Below are 19385 nucleotides of genomic sequence, written 5' to 3' on the forward strand. Positions count from 1 at the left end.
CAGTGGAGTTCCCCTCACTGGCTATATGGTCCTGGGTGCCAATGCTGTAGCCTCACTTCTCTCCTTAAAATGAGGTTATCAATCCTCCTATATGAACCCTACATGAAATACCTGGCACACAGCAGGTGCCTGAAGAGCTATTATGATCACAGAGTAACCTCACTTCATCAAGCTGTGAGCTTCAGGAGGCTAGTCTCTAGCCTGAGCTTTCTGGAACTCCAGTCCATAATATCCCAGCCCCACAGTTCTGGGGGAAGGCCCACCTGCAATGAGTGTCCTAGAGAGAGGAGACCATGTATCCCCTGGGGCTTTTGCACACAAGGCATTCAGCTGTTTGGGGTGGCCTAGGGGTACTCTAAAGTGAGGCTGGTGAAGAACGGGCTCACAGAGATCCGTGCAGGCCAAGAGCAGCTCTCTGGAAGCACCACAGAGAGAAATGGACTCAAAGACCCGACTGCCCCCACCTGAGCTATGCAGCCTTGGGTGAGCCTCTTGATCTCTCCATCCGTGGATGACAAGTTTGCAATTGGGACAGGTTTAAGAGCGAGGAGAAGATGAAGGGGTGTTGTGTGAGAAGAAGCTGGACAAAGCTAAGGGCGGCTCTGAAAGGGAGCTCCTGTGCTTACTGCCCTTGGCAATGGGGAGGTGCTGGCTAACCCACTGGGGCTGCGCTCTCTGGTTCCACCAGGGGATTCCTTCTCAAGGAAATACTTGCCCCATCAGGCAGGCCGAGTGGAAGAGACAGTCCTGACACTGGGAGAATCATTAGCCAGATGCAGCGGGCCGAGCCAATGAGGCCAAGGGAAAGGCTGACCCCGGGGTTCCAGGAACACCGAGCCTTTCAGGTGCTCACAGCTTTTGTTTAAGGAAGATAAAGCTGAAGTCTTGGCATCTGTAAGAGACTAGGTATAAAGGTCAGTGGGGATTTCTACCGTGCTTTTGTGGGATATCCCCTCAACCTTTGGATACCAGCAACTGTCTTCTCCCCTGGACCTGACGCAGGCATCTCAGGAGAGAAGCTGAGAATGGAAAGGAGGATTTCAAAAACCTTCTTCAAAGCTCGGTCTGTAAGTTACCTGAGCCTCTGGCTGCCTCCTTTCAACCTCAACTACCCTGTTCCTTTCTGAAGTACCTTCAGAGTCTTCCATCACAGGCACTCCCCTGAAATTGGGCTTGGAGGCCACTCCCCATACCCACCCCACCTCCCAGGGCATAAGATTCATGAGTACTGTCCGGACAATGGACAGAAGCCAAACCGGGCCACTCCAAGGGCAATGGCCAAGATCAAAGCCCTCCCTGTCCACAAAATTTTGAGTTGGGGTCGCCAACACCCCAGTCCCCAACATTCCCTGACACTCCCTCCAATTATATTCTCACTTAAGTTATTTTCAGAGGGAAGGCAGGGCAGGGCAGTCTTCCCCAGCCCTGCCTGCATTCTGGTTCTGCCTCTAACCTCTGGGAGCCACAGTATCCTCACCTGCCAGGGAGGCGTTGATACCTGCCCCCTACCACCCCTACAGGTGCACACCTCCAGGGGACACCACTCATGCAGTAGTGAGGCCACAGCGCGCCGGGAGGTTTAAATGAGGCAGTGCACATGAAAGCACTTGGCAACGCAGAACAGGCTCTGGGCAACCGCACCCTCTCACCCTTCCCATCTAGGGTTCCAGGGGTCCTGCAAGGATCGCCCTGCAATGTGGAACAACAGGCCTCTACCGTAGCATTGACAGTAATAACAAGAACATGAATAGCAAACATTGAATATTAAGAATATTATGAAATAAGCACCGTACTAATGACTTAACGTAATGCGTACCATTCAATTCCCCCATCAAGCCTAAGATTATCCCTATCTCCTCGATGTGAAAATGAAAGCTTAAAAAACTTGGTTCACTCAGCCAAGGTCTCCAGAGCATCAAAGAAACAAAAACAAAATCAGGGTGGCAGCATGGATAGCCCACCTAACTAGAGGCCTTTGATGACAGCAAAGGCTAAAATAAAACATTCCAATTAATAATAGGGCAGGGCAGTAGAGAAACGTCCCAAAGGCAGTGTAGTCAAGTCCTCTGTCATCCTCCACACTCTGGAGCTGGCGGGTCTTTCCCACAAGCTCCGAGGCCATCCTCCTCCAGCCAAATGCTCTTCTCTGAGCACTTCCTTGATTAAAAGCAATTCCTACTTCCGGCGCCGAGGCGTGACAACATGGTCCATCAGAGTCTGGACTGGGAGCCGGTGGCACCAGGGTCTAGCTCTGGCTCCATGGAGCACATCGGTATATTCTAGAGTCCTGAATTACTTGGCCGTCGATTCTCCATCTGTGAAATAGCCCATCCCCGCCACCTGATGATGGTAGGAGAAGCATGAGGTCCACGACATAAAAACATGTAGGACTTTATAGACGAAAATGTAGGACCGATCCTCAGGGCTGACTTACAATAAAACCCCAGTTAGGAACATCCCTCCATGATGGACTGCCCTCCTTGGCATTCTCCTTTGGATTTCTAAGCAAGTTAAGATATTCTATCCTAAAAAAAGAGTCAATTTGTTGGGGCGCCTGGGTGGCTCAGTCAGTTAAGTGTTCGACTCTTGATTTCGGCTCAGGTCCCGATCTAAGAGTCCTGAGAGCCTGATGAAGATTTTCTCCAACGCCCCTCTCGGCCTCTCCCCGTGCTTGCATACGCTCTCTCCCTCTCTCAAAATAAATGAATAAAATATTTTTTAAAAATGTCTTCAAAGTAGAAAAAACTCATTCTCTCAGAGGCTGAAATAGACCAAGTTTTCTCAGTTGACCTTCACTTAACCAAAAAGTCTCTTTATTCCCCCTTCCTGGGCAGCTTTGCTAATCGAGGCTTTGCAGAACAGATGTTCACCCTCGGCGGCAAGGGTCTCCCCCCTTCCCCACCCCTCTGCCTGCGCCCCTTCTAACCTGCCCCTTATTCACTGCCCAAATTGGACCCCTTCCCCCAAGAACAGCAAGCAAATCCAATTCATTTGGGGCTCCCCATGTAAATCTCAGGCTGAGGTGTCCATCCTGGACTGCAGAGTTGTCAGTTGCTGTAAATTCATTAACACACATACACACACACACCCCGTTGGCAAACGCCAAGGCAGAAGCAACCAATCCACGGCTGCCACTGTTCTCTCTTCCGGATGACAGCTGGGAAAGAGGCCCGTCACCTGGCTTGCCCGTCACAACACCCACCGCCCATCTCAGACCGAGCCCAGGGGACTGCCACCCTCCCTCGCTCCCTCCCCCTCCCGCGGCCCCCTCGGTGGCACAGCACGTCGCGGCTGCCAGTCTCTCCAGGCCTGCTGTGGCTTTCAGAAAACAGAGCATTTCTATTTTGGGGCTATCTCAGCCTAATAATACCCCCCAACACCCATTCAGCTTAATCACTTTATTGAGGACAAGAAGCAGGCTCTCCAGCCCGGGCGCTTCTGATGTTAGGAAGTAGTAAAATGTTCAAACTGGTTAAAAATGACACTCATTGGCTTGCCTTTGGTGTTTCTGAGACCTTAATTGAGGCCCAGGCTGTGGATCTAAAGAACCTTGCAGGTTTCTGAGTCTTTCCTCCTTACCCCCTGCACCATAATTGAGGTGTTACATTACAACTCCAGCGCTGACATTTTCAGGCTCAAAATTCAGAAGCCTTGAGACTCCACACTTTGCAAAACAGAAATATGGCCTGTCACACCCAAATGTCCCTTCTTAGCATGAGCCACCCCCCACCCAAAACAACAAAACGCAATTCGCCTCTTCTGGCTGACCTCCAGCGAAGAGCTGGGGGATGGGGGGGAGGATAACTATTTCCCATGTTAAGCATTATTAAAGCAAAATCTGACAACTAAAATGACATCGAATTGCTGCTTGAAAACAGGAAGGTTTGTTTGGTGTAATTAGAGGACCTGAGAATTTGGTGCGTGCAGAAAATAGACTGTTGGCAGCTCTTTCGCACGCACCTTTGAGATCGTGACTTCCAAAGCTTTGGGGTGACATTTGCGAGCGTGCAATCTGTGCCTTGTGAACGAGGGGCTGGGGGACGAGAGCAGCCCGGAAAAGGAATGACAATGCCTTGGCCCCAGAAGTTACGACCAGCTGTGGCAGGGACCACTGCCACCCAGGCCAGCCTGTGTTTACAGCCCAACTCCGCCTCTTATTTGCGGGGCATCTCAAGCAAGTCAAGTCAGGTTCCTCCCCATCCAATGGAGTCCTAAGAGCACCAACCTCAGAGGGGGCTCGTGGGGATCAAGCGAGACCATGACGTGCTGGCTTGCTCCCTGGCACCTGTCAGCCCTCCATCAATGTCATCAGCAGCCACTGTTTTACAGTCCCCGGTCTTCTCCACTCTGCTGTGGGCACCTTCTATGACAAGGGGTTTGGCCCTTGCCACTGCAGCCTTGCACACGACAGAAAAAGGAATCTGATGCTAGAATTGGCTTATCACCAGCCGGTCACGTGCAAGCTCAGGATGTCTGTGGACACGGGGTAAAGAGCTCCGTGGACTCAAAGTGGTTGATGGAGTCTATCCCAAAGCAGAAGCTTTGAGGGGCGGGATGACCTCTCGGGGCCCCTTCCAGCCGCGTCCCAGGCCCACAAGCTCACCTGGAAGAGGCTCTACTGCCTTTCCTGGCCAGACTCTCCTTTTTTCCTTTCCTCCCTTCCTCCCCTTCATAGGCAAGGTGCTCAGAGGAAGGCAGAGGCGGGATGCCTCATTAACTTCCCTAGCTAATTTTACAATTTAACCAAATACCACATTCCTGCCTTGATGCAGCCAGCCTCTGCCTGCAACCAACTTTTATAGCTGTGCGATGGAGGAAGAAGGTGATCCGGGCCGGAGACGAGGCAGAGTCTCGAAAACTCAAGTGGGAGAGAGAGAACAGAAGAAAACAGAAGGGTGGGGTGGGGGGGGGGGGTGTGAAGCAGCTCTGCATATGCTCCAGAGTAGAATTCTAGGCTGTCTGGGGCTGAGAAGTGAGGGAAGAAAGCCACACGGAGCCCATGGTGTCAGAAAGATGGAGCACTCTGGTGACAGTGACCCTCCTTGCCCCTCAACCCCGGCCAGGGGGCCAGGGGGCCAGGGGCCGTGTCTGGAAGCACAGTTACACGCTATCCTCTGAGGGGTATGATTCAATGCTGATGAGCGGCAGGTCAGAGGCCTGGCAGGGCCACCCAGAGGACACGTTCAGCTTGGCCAGGCCCCAGCACCCCTCTCAAAGGGCACAGAGAGGTCCCCTTCCAGCCCAGTTAGCCAAGGACTTGTGGACAGCAGGCTCAGGCTCCTCCCTCCTGATGAAGGTTCTGGCTGAGGGTTAGGTGTGCTGGGAAGGCAGCATGTATAAGGAAGCTCTACCATAAAGAATCCTCTCGAGCAGGGGTGGGGCAGTAGGGGTGTCTAGGTGGCTCAGTCAGTTAAGCATCCCTTTATTTCAGCTCAGGTCAAGATTTCAGGGTCGTGAGATAGAGCCTGTGTCCAGCTGTGCCCTGGGTACAGAGCCTGCTTAAGATTCTCTCTCTCGGGCAGCCCCGGGGGCTCAGCGGTTTAGCGCCACCTTCAGCCCGGGGTGGGATCCTGGAGAACCGGGATCGAGTCCCAGGTCGGGCTCCCTGTGTGGAGCCTGCTTCTCCCTCTGCTTGTGTCTCTGCCTCTCTCTCTCTATGTCTCTCATGCATGAGTAAATAAAATTTCTAAAATAATAATAATAATAATAATAAAATTTCTAAAAAAAAAAAAAGATTCTCTCTCTCCCTCTGCCCCTCCCCCCACCCCCCACCCCATGCACACACACTTTCTCTCTCAAGAAAAAATGAATCCTCTAGGATAAGAAAGACTCCTAGGTCACCGCACCCCCCCGCCCCAGGAGTTGCACTGGTCCCATTTATGCAGGCCCACACCCCACCCACCCATGACACACAGGTCCTGAGAGAGAGAGAGAGAGAGAGAGAGAGAGAGAGGGAGATGCTGAGAGACGGAGAGAACACAACTGGGGCCTTCTTGCTTGTGGTCAGGCCTTGCTCTTAGCACATAAGTCACTGAAAGGGACACTGGCCAGGACTCTCCTTGCTCCCTGGTCAGCTGTCCCTGGGGTTCCAAGCCTGCATCTATCCCTCATCATCCTCTCTTTCAGAGTATCTGACTCTGGACCCCCAAAATCTCAATCAGTGCAAAACTGACCCAGCAGGGCTTTCCCAGATGTACCAGGTTATTCCCATCAGGCCCCAGCAAACGGATGGTGAGATCTGGGCCATTCGGGCAGAGGTAGAAATCCCTGATGGACGCCAGCCTCCCAAAAGATCTGGTCTCTATACCTTTGTCCTCAGCTCATGTTAATGAAGGCAACTGAGGAAGACTCCAGCAAATCAAAAGTTTCAGGGAATTCTCTCCTTACCTGGAGTTACCTTGTTACTGAAAATGACTGTGGCCTTGCATAATTACCCCAACAAAATGCTCATTGCAGCCGCCAATGAGCTCCCAGTGCTCAATTAGCTCGTAATAGTCAGTGAGAAAGCTGCTGGGGCTTAATCCAACTACCCCAGAAGACTTCTTATCCCAACTACCTAATGGAAAGTTTAGAACTTACTATTTTTTCCCCCCTTTCCCTGGCAAGTGCAAGAATCCCAATCAAAACGGGTTGGTTGGAGGGAAAGTAGAGGGAACACGTTAACTATGAGGGGAAAGCCTAGCAAAGACCTCTTTGTTGGGTTCGATTCTGGAGAGAGTTCAACTAAAAGAGCATCTAAATACAGAGCACCCACCTCTCCCATCTACGGAGCTATCCTTCCACCTTCAAGAAAGGCCGGGACGCAGGTCCTCCATGTTGCTGCATGTCCCTCCAGGGTAGCCAAGCCTCTGACCTCATTCTCACCAAAGCACAGCCCTGTAGGCTATGCAACCTTAACCTGGGCTTCGGGGAGCCCTGGGCACTCACAGCCTATTTGGGGGTTTCCCTTACTCTCATATGAGAAATACAGAATACTCTGGCTCTATGTCCAGTTTGAACTTCACTTGCATATTTGTGCCTCAAAATGACAGGACTACTCCAAGTGCCAGTTTATAATTTTTTGTTTGTTTTTTTCCCAGCATATATATATATATATTTTTAAAGATTTTATTTATTTATGATAGATATATATATAGAGAGAGGCAGAGACACAGGCAGAGGGAGAGGCAGGCTCCGTGCCGGGAGCCTGACGTGGGACTCGATCCCGGGACTCCAGGATCACGTCCTGGGCCAAAGGCAGGCGCTAAACCGCTGAGCTACCCAGGGATCCCCTGCCAGCTTATAATTTTTAATGCAAGACTTCCCAACCTTCAGGTCAGGGACAGTCCTAACATCCTCAGAACTCTGAGGATTCTCAAGTACAGGAAACTGGGCTCTAAACCTCCTACAGGCTGCTGTGGACAGAGAAGGAAGATGAAGAGGAGGAGGAAGAGGAGGAGGAGGGAGAGGAGGAGGGAGAGGCACCTGCCTGGCTGGCTCCAACTCCTAAAAGCTCTTGCTTCCTCCTGTCCAGAAATGCAGGCCCCTCCCCCACCGCAATGTGCCATCTGGACATCCCACAATGCTCCCTCCCTCATAGGAGCTGAAGCCTTCCTCATCACCCTGGTCCTCGGGAGTCTGTCCCTCCTGTAAACTGTAGCACTTACTCATCCCCCTTGTAGGAATGGGGAGCACGCCCAGCCCTGCTGACGGCTCACACCATCTTCTCAGCCAGATGGACAGCCCCTTGCGGGTAGGGACCCAGGTGGCGGCCCCTTCAATCTGCATGGTTTGCCTGCTGCTGGCCCTCACTGGGTAACTGCTAAGTGATGAATCCACTCAGGAATGACCTCTCCCCTCACTAAAGAAAGCCACGCATAGTGACCCAGAACAGTTAGAGGGGTTTCTCTACTGCCTGGCCTTCTGCATCTGGGTCCCATTTGGTTGATGCTTCCATCCCCAGAGAAGGCTCCAGGATCCACAGCGCCAGCCCGGGAGGAGAAGGTTGTAGAAGAACAGATACAATGAGCTTCATGCCAAGCGGTCCAGTTTCACTAGACAGGATCCAAAAGGTCAGGGAGGCCACAATCTCTGTGACGTGTCCTGCTCCAAGACACTAATAGTCTGAGGAGTTAGTGGCAACCCAAGCAGTCAGAGCCCCCCCCTTTCTGGGGTGCGGTGCTGGTCAGCTGACCCTGTCACTCACGATACGGCCTCACCGAGGGCTTCCCCCAGGAACACAGCACCCAGCTGGGTTGCCATGCAGGAGGGGCCACGGGCAGCCCTCTGGTCCTGTCCCTCTTCTGTGTGGGATGGTGTTGGGAAAGTGACTTGACCAAGTTGTCACCGGTGTGGGAGGGCCAAAGACTCACCCCCAGGGGGCCTCTAGCAATGCTCACAGGGCCCTTGATCCCCCAGCCCTAGAAGGCAATGGGAAGGAGTAATGGTCACAGGGTAGGACAACGAAACATGTGACTCCGGCAGAGCAGGAAGGGGCTAATAAGCCACCCACTTGCTCCTGGTGGCCCAGGTACAAGGCCCTGAGCAGTAGCCAATTACAAGGCCACCCCACCCCACCCCCAGGATACTTAGGGATGGGGTCTTACTGGCTCTCCCCATCTAGGCATCCCAGGCTCTGAGACACGGGTTATCCCCACAGACAGAAAAGCGAGCTTTGGAACAGGTACAGCAGTGTGGTGATAGAAAAGTTGGGGGGCAGAGGGCAGGAGGAGCAGAGAGCCCTAGCTCTGCCCCTTCTTGGCTGTCTGGCCTTACACAAGTGACTTCAGCTCTTCAAGCCTTCGTGTCCTCACCTGCGAAACAGAAGCAGCACATTTACACTCCAAAGTCAACACAGGATCTCTGAGTTCAGACATACAGAGCGCCAAGCACTGTGCCTGAAACACAGAGGGCATTCAGTGAAGTGCCTTTCTCTCCTCCCCTGTCCCTGCCGTCCACCCTGAGCCATGCATTTATGCAACAGATCTTTACTGAGAGCCTGCTATGTGTCTGACTGTGGGGGTGCAACAGAGCATGCTACTGATAAGGCTTTGCCTCCATTCCCCATCCTGTCATCCAGACTGCTGAGTCCCAGGCCTGGAGGAAGGAGGGAGCTTCGGAGCCATTCCCTACCAGACGCCTATCCACACACTCACCCACTCACCCGTTCGTGTATTCAAAAAATGACTGAGTTATAACCACCGTGCAGGTTGTTCTGCGAGGTAGTAAGGGGGCTGTGGAAATAAATCACATGTTCTGAAGACGCTCAGAGTCTAGCAGGCAAAAAAGGGCAAGCAAATAAATAGCTATGACACAAAGAAGGTGACAGGTGCCATAAGAGGGGGTAGATAAATGGCTATGAGCAATCAGATGGGGGGTGGCCTCTTGTCCTGCCCAGACAGACACATCCTATGGCTGAGCCGGCTGACTTTCAAAAGACAAGAGAAAAAGGAGCACTCGCCGGCTGGCACCATTCCTAGCACGGGAAACAGGCAGGATCTATTTAAAAGGACCAGAGGCAGGTTAGAGCCTTTTCTGGCAATTCCCAAAACTCGTGCTTCCTCGAGCTGGCTGGGTAGCTGGAGAGAACTAACCCTGTCAAAATCCTACAGATCTTTTTTTTAAAAATCATTTAGCTGTTGCCAGAATGATAAAAGAACCTTGCCATTCAAAGGGAGGGTCTGCACCGGGGAGGAAGGTGGCGCTGGGGTGGGGGGGAGGAGACAGGGGAAAAAAGATGAATGCCCCCCAAATATGGATCAGGGCAACCAGCGAAGAAATGCATGCTTTAGAGTTGCTTTACTACCTAATTAATTCAGTAATTTCAAAAACAATTTTATTTATGTTCCATTTACCACATCAAAAGTAAAAAAAAAAAAAGAATCCTACTGATGCTAAAATAATACCTCAAGGCATCTATTTTTAATCAGTTAAAAAAAAAAAGGTGGGGGGTGAAAAAAAAAGCAGCCCTGGTTTCTATACAATCTCTCCTGGGCAGACCACCAGCCCTCAGAGAGAGAGAGAGAGAGAGAGAGAGAGAGAGAACACAGCCAAGCCCTCTCTGAGAGCCTTCCTGGCTGCTCAAAACCGAGCTTGTCAAAAAAAACAAATCCATAATGGCCCGAGGCTCCTCTCCAATCTATTTTCTGCTCAGCTGGTTTTAAATGAAGTTATTATGAGTCATTAAAACACCCGCAAGCCAGTGGAAGTCAGCCAATTACAATTTTAAATTTAGCCCGTTCTCTGCCCCATTCTCTTGTTTTCTTCCTCTGCCCACAGAATGCTGCTGCTGGTACCTCTTCCCTCCCTCCCTCTACCCAAAGTGGAAGAGACAGTTAGGAAAATGCAGAGGACTGCATGGCACGCACCATCATTCACATGAAACTCAAATTAAATTAAAAAATGCAAGACGTCTGCCCTCTCCGAAGTCAACCCAGGATCCCCCCCCACCCCAGCTCCCTGGATTCCTCGGAAACCCCAGACTCGGCCCTTAGAGGCTATGGGGCTATTTTTTAAATGAAAAGGTTCTTCGGTGGGGTCCTGTGGAGAAACGTGCCCATCCATCCATCCGTCCGTCAGTCCGTCCATCCGCCCATCACACAAAACGGATGTGCTCGGGGCAGAACCCAAGAGAGGGAAACACACCACCAATGTTCAAAGGATTCATAACAAACAATGAAGTTCAAATTCAGAGGTAACGCGGGCTTGGCAATCAAGCATGAATGTCGGTGGAAGTCACTAGATATGATGAGCTCATTTAGTTTTTAAATCTGCAAGGTAATGGTCTGTGTGGGGCCATTACAGCAAAGGAACAATTTTGAGTATTTCACGTAAACGTCTCTTCTCGGTCTCTTTTTTCTCACACATGCACGTGCGCGTGCACACACACACACACACACACACACAAATGCCCCTCATTTCTAGGAAACGAACTGCAGCTTCCCTACACCCTCCAAGGAGTAAACAGTGTCCTTCCCAAAGAACTGTTTCATCCTACTTTCTCCACTGACCCTAAGTAACTGAGGAGTCTGGAAGCTCCAAAGAACAGACTCCCAGACCTTTATGTACACGTGCCACCACCTCCAGGATCTCTCACCCTCATGGTCCCTTCCAAGACTCACAACACACAGCGTAAGAGAACCAGTGCTCAGCCCCAGGCAGACACAATTCTAGCGCCCAAGGAAGCAGAAGAACCAAAGCCACAGACCCAAGCAGAGGGAGCACCTAGAAAAAGGGTGGCTGTCATGCCATTTCACTGACAGTCACTGAAGGCTGGTTTGGAGGCCAGGGTGCTACCAGGTGTGTCAATCTACCTGGCGGCGCCGCATGAGTGGAACTTCCCGTCTGTCCCTAACCAACCAGCCTCATCGAGAAGACAGCATGAAATCCACAGAGGCTTCCAGGTCCACTGTGACCACAGGCAGTTTACCAAAGGCAGCAGGATCTGTCCTGACCCATTGTGGAATGCAAACCTGAGGCCTGTGACCATGGGGTCCCCAGAACTGAGCAGATATCACCATCTTGGCCTTAGCTTTGAATCTTCCTACTCAGGTGCTCCAACTGTGGGGCCTTCGACCAGGAGATCCTCACGGCAGATCAAAGAAACCTATTCAGCAGCACATATATTAAAATAAAGCTGGAGCTACAAGCCCCTCCCTTGCACTAGCCCATTCCCCGGGAAGCGTTCTTAAACTTATCTTCTCCTGAGACACAGCTCCCAAAACTGTATAAGCCCCAGGCCCCACACCAAGCCTAGATCTGTCCCAGAAACACAAACACTTCAGCAACAGGGTATTCACTTTATCCACAAAGACTTACCAAAAGCCCTCTGTGTGCCAGGCACTACGCCAGGTCACTGGTCCATGAGGGCACACAAACCACACAGTGCCCGGTGGGCTGTGCACCCAGGTGCCTGGTACAGAGCTCCACAAGCACAGTGCCAGGAAGATGTGCTTTTCTGTAGCAAAGTCCAGTATGGACCTTGCAAAACCAAACCCTGCTCACCCACTGGCCCATGCTCAGCTCAACTGGATTAAACATCCAGGGACCCAGGAAAAGCAGAGGTGGAGCCAGGGCAGTCCCACACTGCTCCCCAAAGCGCCAGGGCAGGAGCACACGAGGTTCCAGGTTCTGGGAGCATTCTCTGAGCACTCACTCAGGAGCCCTCCCCAGGGCCTTCTGGGCTGGTGGGACATTTTGTTCCCCACCCCAACTCCACCCAACTTCCAGGCTAAGAAGCTTTGAGGGGGGAGACAGAGAGAGAGGGAGAGAGAGACAGAAGACCAACTGAGACAGATGGAGACAAAGGCAGATGAAGACCTAAGAAGGAAGGCAGAAAATACACAGGAGCATCAGGACAGGGCTGAGGCCAACAGAGTTGCCAGGACAGGGACAAAGAGATGGAATGAGAGGAATTGGGAAAAGTGGAGGGCCACACACAGCCTCCTGCCACCACAGAGAGCCCAGCAGAGGGCGCTGAGAAGGACCGCCAGGTGCAGCGCTGTGGGAATGACCTTGGCCCTGCAAAGTGGGCCCAGGCACCACGGCTGGAGAGCAGTGGCCGCCTGTCCACAGAGCCTGGTGAGGGGCATGTCCAGGAAGCCAAAGGCAGATGGAAAGGGCCCTAGAAGTAAGAAAGTGGCACTGCCTTTGGGTGGATCCCATACCAACCTCTTACCCTACCTACAGCCCAGCACCTAATCATCTTCAGACCAAAGCAAGGGTCAGCAAAATAGCCCAGAACTTAGGAAGGATGGAAGGAGCAGGGGAGAGAAAAGAGAGAATAAAGAACAGGAGACAGACAAGGAGCCGTGGCACCCACCCCCCTAGGGGCATTCACTTCCACAGAGGAGCATCATCACCCAGCCTGGCTCCACCACCTCGGGGTGGTGGGAGGAGGCGGGGGGGGGGGGGGGAACCATCCTCCTCTAGGGTCGACAAAATCAGAGATAGAAACACACACACAGAGAGGGGGGGGGGGTTATTACATAATTTCCACTTTCTTTCCTCCACCCTTAAAGTAATGTTCTATCTGACAGGCTCCTCTCTGAGGGGGGAAAAATGACAAATCCAATCCAAAATTCAACAGCCTGTGTTCTGTTCGGAGAGCACACAGTGTACTGTACAGCCCATAAAACTCCAAACAGCCTCCAGACACTGCCGCAATCGTCCTCCATCAAAACACTTTGTCTTGCATACAAAAATAAGATACAGCGCTGAACGGAATACAAAATCAGCCCATTACAGTACAGGGAGACTGCTACTTAGCAACGAGGGGGCTCTAAAGCCTCAGTGCTCTACAGGAAGCAAAATCTGTCGAGCCTGTTGGGCAAATGATAAACATTAGCAGTATTAAAAAACACAAAAGCCATGTAAATGGATAGACATAATGTGGAAGCGAATTTATAGAATAAATTGGGATGGGGGACTTGAGTGTAGGGGGAGAGGCTGGGATCCAGAGGGGTAGATGCAACGAGCTTCCCAAACCCCTGCTAAGGCACCATATGGAGAGAGAGAGACATGTGTATTTGGGGGGAGGGATATGCGAACCCCTCTTCGCACAGGGGCTGTAGGTGCAGGGGCGGGAGAGAAAACCGTGGAACAGTGTTTAATACAGTGACCTGCAATGAACTTTGCAAACTTCCTCCATTCGACCGGCTCGACACGCGGTCCTCGGGGCTGGGGAGCCTGGCACGCGCACCCGGCAGCCCCGAGGTGGACAGATGTGGGGCTCTACGTGCCCCCCGGGGCCGGCATCACACCCCGTGCGATCACAGGATCTGTCACTTGCTGTAAACACAGCCCCTAGCCGCCGCCCCCCCAACCACCAAAAAAAGAAAGTTAAAAAAAAAAAAACAAAAAACGAACCCAGACAACAAAACCAAAAAGCACCCCATCTGGGCTGGAAAAATCAGTATATTTCATCAGGTAAAGGGGAAAAATACTCTGGCTGTGAATCAGCAGCAGGGCTTCGGAGCCCAGCCAAAACAGGAGCTGCGCAGCAAAACCATATTCTTCTGGTCTCAGTTTAGGCTCCTGAGGCAGAAAGGAGAGGGGGTGGGGGCGGGGGGTGGGAGGAAGGGGGCAGGGGGAAGAAATGTATTTTTCATCAGCCAGTGTATAATTTATAAACAGCATTAAACAGTTTTTGTTTTCTTTTTCCTCCCTCCCGTGTATGGGCTTGGACAGCAGTCAAGCCTGCATTAATTTCTGCTCTGGGTACAGTGTGTTCTTGGAGGCACATCTGCAAGCGATCATAAACTCTCTGGAATGCTGGCAGAACATCCAGACCTGCCGGCAGGCCAGTGACGACACCACTCTGGGAAAAAGTTCGGGAAGCAGGCCAAACAGAGCAGGGAGGGGTGGGGGGGAGCGAGCCGGGCCGGAGCCAGGGGCCGCTGTCCCTCCTCCCGCCCGCACGCTGCTCCTCCAGGACCGCAGGCCCCTCCACTGCCGCCCGCCCGCTGCTCTGTGCTCGCCACCCCAAACCCCCAGGGGCCCGAGGGAGAGTCTCCTGGGTCACGTCCTCCTGGTTCAGCCCCACAGCAGAAAGCACACCCGAGAGACGGCAGTGGCATTCACGGGGGAACAGGCCCAGGGAGGACTGCCCACGGGTTCAGGCTCGTAGCCAATGCAGATCTGGGAAGACGAAGGTGCCAGAGGCCAGCGGCAGGTCCTGAGAGGCCACCCTCAGAGACCCCAAGGTGCCTCTCCCAACCCCAGCAAGGGGGGAGGTTGGGGGGGGGACGTGCCTCATCACCACCCCCAACTCTCCAGCTACCAGGCATCCTCCCATCTTCTTTGCCTTTGGGAAGGAAGACCCTGAACCCCACAAAGCAATGCATTCCAAAAGAAGAAGAAAAAAAAGAACAAGTATAATCCATAGATCTTTGACATCTCATAATTGTTTTTTCCCTTCCATTGGATCAGGACAGGGGAAAGCACGAGAGAACCAATCCAGTTTCTGGCCCCAACCCCTCCAGCCCTTTCCCCGCCAGACAGATGACCGAGGCCCCCGATGATAAGCCCTGGCCACCCCATGCTGCTGCTGGAATCAGGAAATCCATCAGCCAAGGCCATATTCCTTCCCAGTGCCTCAGATATGGGGAAGAGGCTGGTATCAGGGGAGCTTTCTCAGCAGCCATGGTTCACGGTGCCCAGAGAGGGCAAGAGGATTGGGGAACAGGGGGGCCGACCTCTGGCAGGACCGGACTTCCAGAGAAAGGTCACCCCTCCCCAAGGCTAGAGGCAGGGACCTGTCTGCCCTCCAACCACACCCTAGGATCATCAGGCATGCCATTTCTCCAAGGGGGTCTGAGAAATCCTATACTCCAGGCTAGTCTACTTCAAAAAACCCATCGTTCTTTCTTTCCAGGAAAAAAAAAAAAAAAAAGTGTTACTCCCTTGCTCAATCTTTGATTGGCTCCCCAGCACTGCAGGTAAAGTGCACAGAGCTTTGCTACTCAGGGGCCCCACAATCCTGCCTCTCGCTCCCTTCCAAAGCCTGCCGTCTCTCCCCCCACCCAGACACACCCTGCATATCCCAGACACTGCATGTCACCATGTGGCCTCTCCCACCAGTTCCTTTCAAAATTCCATTCTCGGCAGCCTACCACCCTCTAAAAGGGGCACCGTCCCCCTGTGAGTTCCTCCTGGAATTCCCTCCTGGTGCTTTGCGCACACCACCTTCTCTGATCATTACTTTATAATCAAATATCTCTCCTACTGGACGTAAGCTCCTTGAGGGCAGGGACGCTGTCAGCTCTCTCCAGTGCTAAGGACACAGAACCTGACACACAGTCAGGGCTGAGTAAATGTCTGCTGGCTGCAAAAATGAATGACACTCCCAGAATAGGGGCAGGCCACAGAAACAGGCAGGCCTCTAAATAGCATGCAGTCAAGTCCCAAACAGGGGCAAGCAGTTCTGGGTGTGCTCACTTGTAATCCACCAGTCCTGAAGCCAAGCGGTGGGAAATCCTACCTAATGGGAAACCTTATACCAGCAAGTCCCAGAACCAACCGGAGTCACCGCCTGGGTCTGTGGTCTGTGCACAGCCATCCCAGAGCTAGGAATCACCACTTAAATGAGAACAAGGAGTGGCAAGGAGATGCTCTGGGGCCAATCCCCACAAGGGATGGAGAAGCAAAGGGTGGGGAGGGAGACGTCAGAGTGATCCTAGGACACGGAGGGGCTTGGGTTCCTGCCCTGCTCACTGCCACAATCCTACACCCCATATTCTCCTTGGAGAAGGAGCAGCTTTGCAAAGCCTCCGAGATGGTCCTGCTTCCCACCTGACCTCCTTTCCCAAACCCGCCTCTGAGAATGCAGGGCGTGGCCGGATCAATCTCATTAGTTAATGAGTTAGGTTATTGTTTGTTAATTTAAACTTATTGTTATCATCAGGTATATCTCATAAACACTTGATTAGTTAACGCATTCAAATCGAAATAAAAACTTCAATTAAACTGAACATTCACTACTACCATTTAGGGTCTTAAAAAAGGAAGAGATAGAGAGAGAGAGAGAGAGAGAGAGAGGAAGAGAAAGAAAGAATTGTCTCCAAGAAGGGCCTCCTACAGGGCAAACTTCTAATTAAACAAATTGTCAATTTCAACACAATGAAAACTGATTTAGGAGTGTAAATTTAGTATTCCAGTCACTGAAAATAAAACCTCACATTGTCAGCCTCATACAGGCTGATTTCCTTGGATGGGGAAATGCAGAGGACAGGAAGACAACGTGAGAAAGTGGGAAGAGCCCAGAAGGAAGAACAAGCGAGAGCATTTTATCCTTTCATAAATAACCTCTCCGCAGATTCAATGTGGCCTGTTCTCCAAGCATCGAGAAACTCTTGTCTTGCCTCCTCCTTCACCCCACCCCTACCAGATTAGAAAAAAAAAAAAAAATTAATCGTGTATGATGACAAACTTGGCTCAGCACTCACTGTACACACTGTACCCACAAGGCTGGCGCCCAGCCAGGCCTGGCCCAGTGCCAGAACTACAATAACAAACACAGGCCATGCTAGCCAAGAGGGGGTGGGGGCAGCCAGCGCGCCGAGCAAGGAAGTGAGTGAGGAGCACCGTTCAGCTCCACCGAGCAGAAGAAAACAGCAGGAATGTGCCTGTCCTAGGCAGCGACATTTAGGGGAAGCCAGGGGCACCATGACCCGCACCCAGGTCCCAGAGTCCCTTCTCCATGGCCTGCTCCTTTAAAAAAAAAAAAAAAGAAAGAAAGAAAGAAAAAAAAAAGGTCCCCACAGTTCTGGAGGACCGATTGTTCTTCGAGGCTCTGCACTGCTGCTCCAACCCTTGGGTGACTGTCTGTAAAGTGGGTCGGCACCGTGGGCCATTCTTGCTGTGGGCTCCCAGCAGGGAGCCTTCCAGACCCAGCAGCCAGGCAATCCCGTGGCATCTCACCTACAGCTCCTCTGAAACATCGCACAGTTCTGTTATTGTGGGGCTGGGAGAGAAGTCAGATGGTGTAGAACCAATCCCTGCTTCTGCCACGGGCATCAGAGAGAAGGCCTAGACCGGGCACGGCCAGCCCTGAACCCCGATGCCCCCCCGGGGGCCTTCACCGCTTCTCAGGGGGTGTGAACAGCTCAGGAAGTGGTCTAGCCTCTCTAAGCCCTTGTTGCTATTTTCTGATCAAGAAGACATCCCGGCACAGGGGTGAGAGGCAGGCGGGATGAGAGAGAGACCCAGCAGAGAAGAGAAACAGCAGAGTCTTAAGAAGCCTATGAGTGATCTGCAAAGGCAGATTAAAGCACTATAATGACCCTCACACCTGCCCCGTCACCAAATCCTCCTTTCCAAGGGCACTGGCAAGTGCATTTCGGAAAGACAAGTCACTCGGCACAGCCAGACTGCAGTGTTGAGGAGGACAGGTATGGAAAAGAAAGCCCAGGGAGACGGGACCCAGCTGCCCAAGCTGGCACAGTACCCGGGGGACCCCCAAGTGGCATCTCAGCCAGGACGGGAGCACGTGGCCTCAGGTGGTGGCTGGTTCCAGAGCCATCTTGTCTCAACTGGGGAGCTCTGGGCCCACGGCAAGTGTGTAGGCAGTGCCCCCCTCTCTGCCGCTCCCATGTGGCACCACCAACGCAGCAGGAACTGGCTCACATGCTCAGCCACTACTGGCCGGCGGGCTCCTGGCTGCCCCCCATGAGCCCCTGGGGTACAGTCTCAACTGTTCCTATTGCAGGAGGAACCTGGTGGGAGACTGGAGTTCTCCTGGCTCGTTCCTAGTCCTCCTGGCTGCACTCATCCATCCAACCAGTATCTACCAACTACAACAACGTGTCAGGAAATGTGCTGTGTATAATGGGGACAGACCCCACCTCCCGTAGTTGACAGCCCACCAGAGGAATAAAAGGGGAGGGGAACTGTATTTACTGAGAGCAGATCACAGGTCAGGCCTAGTGCTAAGTGTCTGATGGGAGCCTCACAGCATTTCTGAGGGTCGAATGCTCCCATCTTACAGATGAGGATACTGAAAAGCTTACATTTCTTGCCCAGCATCTTGGTCAGGAGGTAGGTTTCCAAATTTCTCTCCCGGCCTCCCAAGTAGGGGGATAAGGCAAGTCCATAAATAACCAGAGGACAAAGAGGAAAGACTGTGCCCGGAGAGCTCCAGATAAAGACATACAAACACCTTAGAAGGCGGCATGACTGATCCTGGCTGAAGATGGGGACATGTGGAGGATGGCGTTGCATAAGGGATCTTAGTAGATCTGACAAGACTCAGGAAGGGTTATTCCAAGCTGAAGGAATGGGATGAACAAAGCCACAGAGCTCAGGAAGCAAGCTGTGTCAGTCTGCACACAGCACAGACCAACAAGTAGATGGGTCTGGCTAGAGTGCTGGACTCAAGGAACGGGTAAGGAGAAAGGATGCTCACTGGGCCAAGTTCCGGAGTGGGCAAGGAAGCTTTAACCACAGGCTGCAAAGTGCATTACCCGCATGGAAGTGTCCAGCACCACACAGTGAGAGACCACACAGGGGCCCGCAGCAGCGAGAGCCTAAAACGCAAGACCCACACTCTGCACTTGGGGGGTGGCCAAGCTGGCTGGCAGATAGCTTCCAAACTCCACACTGAACCCCAAATGACCTATAAGACTAGAGGGAAACAAAAAGATACGAGGTGAGTTTTTTTTTAAAAACTGAACAAAGGAAGCAGATGCCGGACACGGGGGCGTCTGGACTCAGAGGGCTCTGGGCCAGTGTGGGAGAGGTGGGCAGGATGAGGACAGTTCAGGGGAGCCAGGTGGGTGTGGGTGACCCTGCAAGGAGGAGGAACGGAACACACATCGATGTGGGGACAGAGTACACAAGCTGGGACAGCCAGCCACCTGGCGTGACACAATCCCTGGCCCTGGACCGGAGAAGGACAGAAAGCACAAAGG

General features: G+C 52.4%; 1 protein-coding gene and 1 long non-coding RNA gene across 5 annotated transcripts in view; one reads left to right on the forward strand and one right to left on the reverse strand.

Annotated features, from left to right (window-relative positions):
* ZBTB16 (zinc finger and BTB domain containing 16) overlaps positions 1–19385 on the reverse strand; it is a 188002-nt gene that overhangs the window by 73687 nt on the left and 94930 nt on the right. The gene's annotated exons all lie outside the window — the stretch shown is intronic.
* On the forward strand, positions 845–11626 carry LOC119871811. The gene is made up of 2 exons (XR_005359267.1): positions 845–1067; positions 10258–11626. It is a non-coding gene; the product is annotated as an uncharacterized LOC119871811 (long non-coding RNA).

This window comes from Canis lupus, chromosome 5, assembly GCF_011100685.1.
Source record: "Canis lupus familiaris isolate Mischka breed German Shepherd chromosome 5, alternate assembly UU_Cfam_GSD_1.0, whole genome shotgun sequence".
NCBI lineage: Eukaryota > Metazoa > Chordata > Mammalia > Carnivora > Canidae > Canis > Canis lupus.